Source organism: Rhipicephalus sanguineus, chromosome 4 (genome assembly GCF_013339695.2).
Source record: "Rhipicephalus sanguineus isolate Rsan-2018 chromosome 4, BIME_Rsan_1.4, whole genome shotgun sequence".
NCBI lineage: Eukaryota > Metazoa > Arthropoda > Arachnida > Ixodida > Ixodidae > Rhipicephalus > Rhipicephalus sanguineus.
The window spans coordinates 106,617,756-106,631,136 of NC_051179.1; positions in this window are offsets into that span (position 1 = coordinate 106,617,756).

Genomic DNA, 13,381 nt, shown 5'->3' on the forward strand with positions numbered 1-13,381 from the left:
TCGATTGTGACGCCGGCGGCAATGGAGTTAACCGCAACCGCCTCGTGCGCTGCGCGCACGAGGCGGTTGCGGTTATCGTGGCCTGGGATTGCGAACATAAACAAAAGTAACTGCGTTGACGCTTCATAATTGTCGAAAAGGTTCTATTTACTGCGAATACTTAATTTGATGTAAAGCCATGAGGATGGTGCGAGCAGCCGCCGCGGACGTAAACGCGCGACCATTATTTAGAAACTTTGCATCAAGGAAACCGCTGTATAGCTGAGTGTGTAATGTGGATTTTGTGTCATAAGTCTTCATGAGAAAGAAAAAAAATGTTTTACCTGTTTGCGGTCAGTGAAGCCACTACCAACCGCGAAACCACTCACAGGGCCTCGGTCCGTGCAAGTCGGTTGGACCATTTCCGAAATTCATTTTTTTTAGTGAAAGCGTGCCTCTCCATGTGCAGAATTTGTTGCATTGCACACAAGCCCTTAGACGTTATAAATGCAGCATGTAAACGCGCTCGTGCAGGGACGAGCTTAGTATCGCTAGTGCGATCGATCGTGTTCGATTTTGGCTCGTCAGAACCTGCGCTCGGCTCGTGGTCGAGTACGCTGTAGCTCGTACCATCCGCAGCACTACATGACATGCCGCTCGCCGCCGTTGCTGCGTGTGGTTTGGCTCATGAGGTGGCGAGTGAAGAAATATACAAAAAAAAGAACAAGATAGACACTTGGAACGTTTATTACTGAAAAGACAAATGTCAGGTAGTACGAAAACAGAACCACGGGATACAAATTGTGCGATTGCGACATCTAGTATCATCGCATCTCAAGTACCGTATTTGCGTGCATATAAGCGACACCAATAATTGACAAATCTTGGAAGGGAACTTGAAGGGAAAAGGTCGAACCGCATGGCGCAATTTTTGGCGCGATTTACGCGCGTTTGGAGGGACGCGCGTGTTTTTTGACGAACGCCTTCGCGAAATCGCGCTGTTGCGTCCTGAATGGCTTGATTTCATGCGCCACTGACGCGTGGTCGGAGGGTCGCGCGCGTCCTTTTGACGAACACCATCTCAAAATCGCGCCGCCGCGTCTTCCTCCTCGAAGTATAAAAGAAAACGCCTCGCGCGGTACATCGCCCGCTCGTCCGACAAACGGAGTTTAGGGTGCAGACACGTGTTTCTTTGGTTTCTCCCAATGCCTCCAGACGGCGCTGACCTCCGCGCATTTCGAAGGAACTTTTTGAAGCCGGCGCAGGCTTTTGACGAAAATGTAGCAACTCGGCAAACGCGGTGCGAAAACACCGCTGATGAAAAACGTTCATTATCTTTAATGTTTTTCATTTTTCAGTCAAGTGTAGCTATTCAGAACATCGCTTATCTCATTTTCCTGAGTCATTGCTCTATCACAGCTGTGATGTTTTGATAACACGTACGCGCGTGTGTGTGCGCATATATAATTTGTGTTAAGTGTGGTTGGTTCATCAGTATTAAATGTTTTCTAAAATCGTTGGAATTTCTTGTGTTTACCAGAAATAAAAAAACAATGATATTTGATCATAGAATTCTGCTCCAAAACTAACTTGCATTGCTCCAAAACACACATTTGGTGCTCCAAAGCTGCTCCAAAACAGCATTATTCCTGCTCTCTGAGCTGCTCCAAAACACTCAAGCCCGCTTCCACCCCTGCATACGTTCAACAATCTCCTCTTTTGGTGGTAGACACACAACTCCTTTCAGAATACCAGCTAACACTAGTGTAGTGTCGGCAATGATGCTTCCTCACTGCTGTGGCGAGCAATTGAACAAGTGCGCCAAGAATGCATTTGAGACATTGTGCTTGAGCTTCAAAAGCGTGAGCACAACCGTTTCCTTGCTTTTCATATGATGCTTTTGAGACAGAGGTCGCACTTTCGTGAAGCAGCCTTCAAGAGCAGTCTATTTCGATTGATGACAGGCCTGTGAATGTGTTGATGTTTGCGTTGTTAATTGTGTCTATAAATTTATGGCCCAATTCCCCTGATTGAACTTGCACTGCTGCCAATTTGGTGTTGCGAAACCCTGATGCTAGTTCAATGAGGGCATCCACAGCTTGTCTTTCTTGTGTAGAATACAACGTTGTAGTCTCTTCACTGATGTGTTGTGCCGAAGGCCGCACTGGACAAATCCTGTAGAAAGATAATGATAACAAAGTGCATATGCCTGATCATCCAAGCACACTTTTCATTATAATATAGCAACTGTCCCTTGGAGATGACAAGTTTTATCAAGGTGACCACCCACCTCTTGCACATTAGGAGGCTGCAACGGCTGTGGGTGTGCAGCCTGTCTATGAATACGGATCTGTTCATAGCTTTCCTAAAAAAAAAATCAAGGCACGCTCAGACAGACAGAAAAAATTTATTAGCAAGTTTGTTTGGACCCCCCGGGTCCCTGGACCACCGCGTGGTCCTACGCCACGTCTACACGGTCATGCCTCTCACCGCCATGGCATCGGCAGCCCGAGTCACCGCAGCAAGTTGCAACGCCGGGTCGCCAGACGAGAGCAGGACCTCCCAGTCCTGCCATCTGGAGATGGCAGGCTGTCCCCGCGGGGGAGGATCAGCAGGGCAGCCGAAAAGACTATGGGAAAGTGTGGCGTGGGGTTCGCCACACAGGGAACATTCAGGGGAAGTGGCACAGTAGTGGGACAACAGCTGAGAGGAAGGAAGAGTGCGGATCTGGAGACGTCTCCATAGGATTTGTTGGGAGTGGGTAAGGGAGGGATTTGGGGGAGAGTATGTCCGACGGTTCAAAGCAAGATGTCTTTACAATAACAAAAATATTTGATCATGATGCGATACTGCCTCCAGCTTTCTGAAGTTTCCTGAACAATGGGGGCCATGATAGTTACATGCTTACATATGAGCCATTTTTTAAGAATCTCATACCATGTCAAAATAAAATTGCACCAATAACCGTGCTTGGTTTTTATTTTTTTTTATTTACATCCTACTACAGGCCATGTGGCCCAAGCAGGTGGGGCAAGGTACATCATAAATACACGTACAAGGCACAATTGAAAATCTGAAATGAAGACAAGTAAACTAACGAACAGATCTAAAATGAAATTGTTTGGGAAATAGTGAGCATGCAATTCAGAATTGATTCAGGTGAGTCCAGGTGATGAAACGGCATGAGGTTCCAATCTTCAATATTTCGGGGAAGAAAAGAAAATTTGACATGCGACTGAATGAATAGAGCGAAAAAATTATGTTTTTAGGTGTTTATTGCATATATGTAATTAATCATGCGCTTCGCCATACACTAGTAGGGTGGTCATGCAACAAGAACGTCCGAGTTCAAAAATTGAAAAACAGAAACGTGCAAGCGCAGGTAAATTTTACTTCATACCCGTGGGCTGTGGCCTTGGTTGTGGTTTCAACGATCTTCTTGGGCGCGGAGAACTGTGAAGATATCTTCCCGGAATGGCAGATAATTTAACCGGCACGTAATCACCAACGACGAAGTTTGATTCCTTGGCTCCGCGTTTTTCATCTGTATAGCTGTTCGACCTTGTTTGCTTGTTTTTCACGCGCTCTCGTAACTGCTCAAGCGCCCTTGACGGTTCCGTGCCGAAGCATTTGTCGGGCATGCCCACTATGTCGAGTCTTGTCCTATGTTGGCGTCCATGAAGAAGTACAGCGGGCGCAGCACCAGTAGTCGCGTGAGGCGTACAGCGATATACTTGCAAGTAATCAAGCATGGCTGTTCTTACATCACGGCGTTCAAACATGGTGAGTTGAATATATGACTTCAGCACCCTATTAAACCTTTCCACTAAGCTGTTAGCTTGCGGGTAGTACACAGAAGAGTTGTAATGCGTTATACCGCGTTCGGCTTTGCTAGTAGGATGAATGTACAACAAATTAATTTGTTTTTTAATTTGTTCTTCACAAATTAAAAAAAAAACAGCTTATACCATAGGTCAAATTCAGTTCATACCTATGGACTCTGGCCTTTGTTGTGTATTTGGATTTGCTCCTGCAAAAGATGTGTGCACTGGTGTTACACCTTCTGCATGTGCAATGTAAAGCTGGATGACTACAAAACAGGTTATTCTTGCTTTAGTAACTTACCCTCGTAACGTCTATGCTGATGTTGGTGCTTTGCCGAGCTGCATTGTGCTTGCCTAAAGAAAATAAGCAAAATTGATATGCACAACACCTAGCGTTTAGCAAAACATGATTAAAATCAACACAGCAAAGTGAGCAATGATTCTTTCCAATGAAGGATGAACAGAGAGATATACAAAAAGGTACTTAATTACTAGAGTGAAAATCATATATCATCCTTCAAACTATTTTATAACCAACACGTATGAATCTATCACACCTGTTTTAGTTTGTCGAGGGGGTGGCTTGGGTGGAAAGTACTGATCATCACCTGTGCTACCTTCACTGTCATCACAATCTGATAGAATTGTGGGTCGGCTGTGTCGTTTTCCACGTCCAAGTTCACGTTCGGTGTTGATGTCTGAACCATACTGTAGGGCATCCTGAGCTTCCATGTAAGTGTCTGAAAGAAGGTAGCTTGTTTAGAAAACAAAGCGACAGAAACAGAAAACATAAACCTTACCATCCCAGCATCTGACGATGCACTTCACTTCAATCCAGCACTATCGGCTTTGCACCTTCAACTGTCATCCGGCAACGTTTAGTTGGATTTTCTTCGCAAGGCCAAGGATTGTCCTAACTGCTATTTACCCACGATTTTTGCACAATGGCAAGGCTGTCTCCCTCATCAGGGAAGAATACAACAAATTGGTCCTCTACAGAGATTGTAAAAATTAATAACGAAGCTTGAAAATAGGGCAAATGTGGCTCACTTCTTAAAACAGTGTTGTCAGCATTCATATATATTATAAAAAATTCAATTCAGTTAATGCTGGTGAAGCAATGTAATGACGGGAAATTTATTCCCAACTGGAAGTCGTACACATTTCAATCTGACCGATGAAAGTGGCCAGGAGGACACATTCGAAAGTTCAGACAAAAGGAAGATATAATCGATGGGCAGCATGGATAGCTGTACAGTTGCTCCACCTTCTGGTACCTTTGGCCAATCAAAACTGGTTGGCAATTGTAAACAAAGTATGCGATGTTTTCTACTTTTACGATACTGTTATCCTCAAGCATATATGTTCAATCCTTTTTGTGTGCTTTGATAGTGATACCGCATTCAAATATGAGAATTTTTCACTGCGGTCCAACACAACCAAAAGGCAAAGGTCCTCTTTCATGTCTGACTGACATTTTGACACTTTGTACTTCTAGACAATCCATGCGGGAGCCAGGTGAAGTAATTGTCGGTGAAATGGAGTTGTTTGGAGCTTTAGAGAGAAAGTTATTCTGCTGTTCTGCAGAAAGTGATGGGCTACAGAGTATGCTCACAGCAGAGTGCAGAGTCATGAAGTTGTCAACCAATTGAATTGGTATCTTTGATTTTATAACAACTGGCTCTGTGTAGAGTAGAAACAGACGAAACTCCGATGCCGTCCATTTGTCAATATCAGAGAAGCTTGGTGGCCTTCCGGAAAATTCTGATGGCACATAATGCCGAATTTTGAAGTTGGCTCCAGACACAGATTCTCTTGCTTATCTTCCAATGCCATAACATTTTTCACCTTTAATCCAAATTAGGAGCAGTTTCCGTACAACACCAAGGCATATCAGATGCATATAGTCCAGTGGGACTTGCCGTACTAGATTTATTGGAAGCTCCAGCGAAATAGTTTTCGTGATATGGTAATTGTCGTCGTCTTCTGCTCTGAAACTTGCATCCAGTTGAGGAAAGCACATTCGCCCATAAGTGAATTCTCCCTCTGTCGCACATTTTGTGCAAATAGAGTAGCCATTGTGCCCTTTCGTGCCTAGAATGTAGGACTTTGCTGGACTTTGCTGGAGCATCGCTCCAATTTTAACATTGAACGTCTTGTCTCAAATGGCAACGCCTTCCTGGAGAACTTTTTTTTAGATCAAATACAAAAGGCCGTAAGAATACAATCGCCTGCAAAGCCTTGCATTCTCCAAAGTAAACACGTACTGGGAAGGGGTCCCTGAGCTCACAGTTTGAGACACGACAAAGTATGGGCCAGAACTGGCTCCGTGTTCTTTTTGTAAAGTTGCTGTCCTATGCGTACTGACATTTCCGTCTTATATTCACTGCGGTGACTTATAGTTGCGCGCTGTGAAGCTCGAGTGACGAGTTTATTTCGACTATACATGCGAAACGCTGTTGCGATGTTCGCGCTGCTTTTCTGCTATTGTCGTGAAGGCGTATAGTAGAGCATTGTGATTTAGCAAAGAAAAGTAGTGCGTAACTAAATGTTTTCTGTAAGCTAACGTTAACTCATATTTTCTTTTTGAGATGTCAAGATGGCCATTATTATACCTACTTGTTACTGCGTAGCCCGTGAATATGAAGTGACACTTCATGACAAAAGTATGTTCTACAGGACAGCTGTGAACTGGTGTTATGCATTTTTTCATCTAAAACCGAAATCTCGATAAACAAAACGCAGTATATAACGATGTGGTTTTCTGATATCTCAGGTTCTTGGCAAGCGAAAACAGTTACACGAGTCCCTGGCATACAGCTTCAGGAATGGAATTTGTCGATCTCAGAACAAGTTTCCTAAGTGTGCATTGCTGTATGGAAGATTCTGCAACCGAGGGTCCGTCGGCGGCCAGATCAAAGGCCAATCAAGACTATTGCTGACGAGTTTATGTGAAAACGGAACTTCCCAAATTGTGTTGGTGCTATTGACGGGAAGCACATCCATTTGGGCGCGCCGCCAAACTGGTTCTGTGTACTTCAACTATAAGCGTAGCGTTAGCATCGACCTAATGGCATCCTGTGACGCTAGCTACAGGTTTACGACTCTCTACATAGATACTTACGGCAGCGAAGGCGACGGCGGTGTTTTCTCGACGTGCGGCCTTGGAGAGATAGTTAAAACGCACAGTAAACGTTCCCACCTCCTGCGGCCTTGCCCAATGACGGCGCTGTACTCCCATTTGTGATGGTAGCAGACGATGCGTTTCCTCTAAAAGCGAACCTAATGAAACGATATCCTGGTGTCCAACCACCAAACACTCTGAAAAGGGTGTACAACTACAGGCTCTCTCGAGCACGGCGGTGCATTGAAAGTGCATTCGGAATTTTGTGTGCTCGTTGGAGGGTGCTGCGAAACTGCATGAGCCTGCTGCCGAAAAATGCTGCTTTGGTCTCAGGGGCTTCCTGTTGCTTGCATAATTACTTGATGCAGGAGGGGCGGTTGCCAGGCGGCTATTGTCCACCGCAGTTTGGAGACACTACGAACAGTGTAGGCACGGTTACCCCAGGCGAATGGAGAACAACGTGGAGTCTCTACCACAAATATATAGGCAAGGCTCTAATGCTTACTCCAAGAGAGCATCTGAAGTGAGAGACTGCTTCGCGGCCTATTTTCATGGTCCTGGTTCAGTGAGCTGGGAGGGGAAGAAAAGGGAGACTTGAAGTTGGGAACTAATGTTTTTATATCATGCCCTGTTTAAGCGACAGATGTCTGGACATCATGATTTTCTTTAACTGTGACCTCTGCTTTTGGTGTGACTCAGTTGCATAAAGTGCCCAAATTTGGTCAGTACGATAAAATGTTTGGCAAGCACAAGCCATGTTTTGACAGTGCTTTATTTCAGTGCCAAGTGACCTTTTCACTGCGTGGAATCTCCATGACGAGACTTTTCCTAAACGGATACTCTGGAACAGATAGCAAATAAAACAGACATTCGACTGCGCCCACGAAAAGCTACATGCCGGCTATTTAAACCATATATGAACGTGCATTTCTGGAGTGCAAATGTTTTATGTTTTTTCTAGGGGTGTGCGAATATTCGAAAGTTTCGAATATTCGTCGAATATTACATTCGAAATATTCGTATTCGATTCGAAAATCGTGTATTCGAAAAGTTTCGAATATTCGATAACTTCGAATAATCGAAAAATTCTAACATGCGATTCGATTACCATGCATAAAATAACTCGTCTTCCACATTTCTGCTGCGTTCGTATAGCTAAAACGTTGTCGAGAGGAGCGATACACATCGTAAGTACACGGAGGCACGATATCTGCCTGCGACGAGCGCCCCAATACGTATGATTTATTGCTGGTGCATCTCCGACGTGCAGCGCTGTTGGCGATCATGTAACCATACATTTTCAATATTATGCGGCCGTAACGTGCCGCACTACCACTCGTTCACTATGCGGGACCACTTCTGAAGAAAGACTGGTGGCGGACTGTAGGCACCTTCAGATACCCCAGTCTAGCAAAGCTTTGCCCCATGTACCTCCCTATACCAGCCACTTCTGTTCCAAGCGAGCGTGCCTTTTCAGTGGCAGGGGGGGGGGGGGTTGTCTATGTTAGAAGGGAGCGCCTGCTGCCTGATCATGTGGAGCAACTCATATTGCTTCATGATAACATCTAGTCATTACTTTCATTGTGCCGTGATATTTGCTTGCGTTGTGATGTGCATTGTGCTAGCCTGGACATTGTGTTCTGGAGATAGCTGTGTATGTTTTGTTGCCAGTCAGGCTGTTAATGTTTTTTTTTTTCAAATAGCTACATGTTAAATAAAATATTGTTACTGTGGAGGCATTTTTCCTTTGATATTCGATATTCCATTCGATATTCGAAGGTGGATATTCGTATTCGATTCGTATTCGAAAAATTTGATATTCGCACACCCCTAGTTTTTTCTCAGCTTCACTTCACTCATCTTAGCACACTATTTTAAATGGTGAACTCTTTTCCTCAAATACAAAGGCTGTAGCAAGTCTGAAGCTTTTGTGCTTGCTTGCCCAGAAGCTAGCAGACACACGGAACACTTTACTGCACATGAAAAAGAAAAATAATGCGGGGAAATGTGTTGCACAGGACGTTTATTGAACATTTCGCGACACAAATTAAAGTAAGCACTTTACCAACCTCTACTGAACAAATTGTACTTCTATACATTCGTTGCAGTGATCTCAGCTTGACGGCTTTACTTTTAGCACGTCATCAGAAAAGTGGCCATGCATAGCTGTGAAAAATTAAACGTATAAGGCCTACAGTGTGCGCCTAAGGATCTTCAGCATCGGAGGGTATGCTGCCTCAACTAGGAGGTTGTGAATTTGTAGTTTAATGCGCTCCTTCTTCCGGTCATCCACTTTGGCCAGCAGCCCTCTTAGACTCAAAAGAAAGTGTTCGTCTTCATCTGTTGTCTTGGCAGCTTTTGTCAATTCGTTCAGACGTTGTTGATTGGCGGCGAGAGCCGAAATCATTAAACCGTCGAGGTCATTTTTTTTTCTTTTTCGCGGGCCTGTTGACATTCTGGGGTCGTGTTTCAAGTGAAGACACTGATGATGTCCCTGGCGGGCTGGCGACGGGGCACGCATCTGCGTCGCTGCTCTGCACAGACGAAGCGTCTGTAGGAGACGAAGCTTCAAGCTGGTCTTCAGGGATTCATATATCGAGTGTGCTGTCGATGTAGAACGCGCGGCACAACACTTCCACAGTCGAGGTTGACTCACTGGCTAAATCGAAAGACTGGCCACCAAGTGACGCAGCAGCTGCGGTGTCTTTTTTTGACAAGCTGTCGGTGGCGAAAGAACAAAAAAATTACTCATTAAGACGCTCATTACATAAACTCAAGCATACGGCCACTACAAAGAGGACAGCACATGCAAAGTTGTGTCGCACGGTGCCGTTCATTGGCTCCCTGTTGACACTGACAAGTCAATGATGCCTTGTTGTACAAAGCGGGTTTAGGTTTTAAATATTTTTCTACTCTTGGTGATCTTTGACACAGTACGGTGGAGCAAAATCTCTACCCTTGTACTCTCCAATCGTGCAGGTTGTAGTTACAAAACAAATCGTCGCCAGCACTACGTGTAACTGAAGCACTTGTCTTAAGACTTTCATGTAAATGTGAGTGTATAGTACAAAACAGTGAAACATTAGAGATGTGCAGAACATGCTTTGCAAACACAAGTGATGCTTTCTGAATGCTTTAAGTGTCATGTGACCTATAAAACTCAAATTAATTGTTTCCACCTGACGGACAGTTTCCGTACGCGTACACGTACATGCAAGAACTTGGTTGCAACACGTAACCCATGCGTTGTTCCAGAACACCACTGCTCCAGAGTATCAAAGAAGCTAACAGTCGTTATTTACCTCCGACGTTGTATGGCCTCTGCAAGGAACATGAGGTGTGGCATCAGCACTCATGATTTTTCCACGTCTGCTGCGCCGTTGCCACACTTGACGTACATCTTTCGCAGCTGCAGGAATTTCTGCCGAAGACAGCTCCAACGATGCTGCACCTCTGCCACTGCAATGTACATAGAAAAATAAGGTGTTTGCAGATTATGAAGAGTGTATTGCGCACGTTGGAAAAAACGCTCGCATAAAGAAACCTAATTGCTATCTTATTACACTGACGTTATTTTTAAAGGAAAATGTAACGTTTATGAACATTTCTGCAAAAAGCTGTAAAAGTTAGCTCTGCCAGCTTCATAAAAGCAACAAAACAAAACGGTTCACTTAACAGCTGATAACGCCCGACAGAGTGATAGCATAGCCGGTCAGTGCAGAAACTCAGAGTGACCCGATGCCATTGACAAACCTGCATTTGTTGGTCAGCGGCTCGACTCCCGACCAGCGGCGGGCGCGAGCTACGACTCGCGATTCCGTGCTAGATCTCACACGCGCTCGAACGCAATCATACACGCACTTGTTCAACATTTTCAGGGCTCACAAAACAACCGCTTAATTAACCGAGTGTGACAGCGACAAAGAACGCCGGAAAAACGGATACATGGTCTCCTGCTTTCGCGTGAAACCATCGTTCTAGGCACGGCGCTTGATGCTGCGTCGGCGTCGCACATCGGCTGCAAAAATGCGCTCCGACGAACTGACAGCGCAACACGTTCAGTATGGACGAGTTCCAAAACCCTGCAAGTCCGGTTTCTTGCATTAAACAATGCACGCACTACTGCCGTGTGTTTCTTCCTCGCGTGTTTGGTCATGGCTGTCCTAGAGGAGAGACGCGACGTGCGCTCTCTTATTGGGGAGTTTTCGAATAGGGGCCCCAAACGCTTTGGGGCCCAATGAAATAGCGTCGAGGCCACTGCGCATGCGCGAGACCCAAACAGCGTTTGGGTTTTGCGTTGGGTACGCTATTTCACGAATTTAGCGAGAGCCCCAAAGCCTACCCCAAAAGCTTTGGGTCAAACAAACATGACGGCACCCATTGAAGCGACGGCTCTTGGCCAAGACAAGAGTGACCTAGAATAGGGGGATTGTCCAAAGCGCCACAGACCCTATATTCGAAAACTCGTATCTCCTGCTTGACCCAAAGCGAGCACGCGCAATGGGCTGGCTTTGGGGGGCCCCTATTCGAAAACTCCCTATTAACGTGTGTCGCGTCTGCCCTTTAGTCCGGCTAGGTTTTGACTGGGACGGCAAGTTTGGCTTCTACGAACGCCTGTTCTACCTTCTTAAAGCAACTTGGAACGTCGGTATACAATTGAACAAAAAATCTAAATTGAGCGGAAACCAATAAATGGGCTGCAAAGAGATCTAACTACTTTATGGCGGCGTCTTCAGGAAAAAAATACGTGCATGCCGGCAAACACTATACGCTGCAGTAAAGATTTGCCTTGAAGGTTTTGCACCTCGTGCATTGTCAATAATCGCCCAGCTCCGAAATCGCCCTTCTCGTAACCAAGCAAATAGTAACGCATTTCGCCGCACAAGCAGAAAAAAACCAAAACAAAGAGCACTTACCGCTTTGTTTCAGGGCACCCGCCACTTCCAGCCAGGCGTCGTTTTGCAGCTGCTTATGCCGCCAGCTTCGGCGAGACGCAGGTTTACAGTTGTTCGACTAACTGTAAGTCCAAGGTCCTGTATGATTTTTGGCACTGTGATCCGAGGATTTAGAGCCGCTGAAGCTACGATGGCCCTGTCTTCGTCCTCCGTAGTCGACCGGGGTCTGCGCCTGTGTGGAGCGTCTTTCACACGGCCCTCCTTTTTATAGGCTTGAACAATCCTATTCATTGGTTTAAGCGGCCTTTTTATAAGTGATGCAATATACCGCTGGCTGTAGCCAGCACTGCTCAAGGCAATAATTTTTTGCCGTTCTTCGATAGGAACACCGAGCCATTTTCACAGCTTTCGCCTCACAGAAAAATGAACGAAGCTGTGCTTGCCCGCGTGATTTCTTATCACGTCAACCGTTCAGAATTATCGCTTTTCCTCTCGCAGCGTATTCAAACCCGAGATCCGTAGGCATGCGTGACACGAAGCAAAGTTGTGTGATTTGATGGACTGAAGTTATTTGTCAGTCCAGCATAGGCGAATATTTTCTACAGTTGCCGAAAACAGTAGTCCCAGCAGCGGCAGCTGCAAGTGGCCATTTTGCAAGTGACTCGAGAGCTTTCTGCGGCCTTTTAACCAAAGAAGGGCTTGGTCTACCGCTACGCATTAAGGAAAGATTAAACAAAGGGACGCCAACAAATGAAATTAGCGAATAAAACAGTAAGAAAGTTCTTTTTACTCGCATAAATAAAAAACTGTTTTCGGCCCTACTAGGGCCCTTGATGAGGGGTGAGGGGGCGCCAAGAAGTATGAGGTGCAGAAGAAGTGAACAAACATGAAAATCTGCTTGCAGACCACTTTAATCTTCTGTTTCGACATTTTTATTGGTTGGTGTTGAACACCTTTGTTTCATCCATAAGGTCCTTCTCAACCGGACTGACCTCTGTGAAATGTTCACCTTTAAACTGAAGACAGATTCACGCCTTCTTCGTACTGCTCTACCCTTGATCACGTGGTTACGCCCTACATAGACAACTCCCTTATCCACGCATCGAGAAAGGTGACAAGCTTCCTGGAAGCGCCAAATCAACGCTTTGAAGTGGCCTCCCCAGTCTCCAGATCTTAATATCATCGAGAACGTCTGGGGACTTTTGAAAAGCGCGCTGGCGGGCCGGCCTCTACACTGACTCTCGGCGGGCGACCTCTTGGTTGTCATTAAGGAGGAGTGTGAGAAGCTGAGAAGAGACACGTCCCTAACGGCCGCTCATTATCAATCCCTACCAGCTAGAATGGCAGCTTTCATGGCCGCAAATGGTGACGCCACTAGGTATTAACAATTGTCATAATGTGTTGTTACTTTTTTATGTTGACGTCAAACGCAAAACGACGAATTTTTTCCCAGTTTTAATAATTAATAATAATTGTTGGGGTTTAACGTCCCAAAACCAAGATATGATTATGAGAGACGCCGTAGTGGAGGGCTCCGGAAATTTCGACCACCTGGGGTT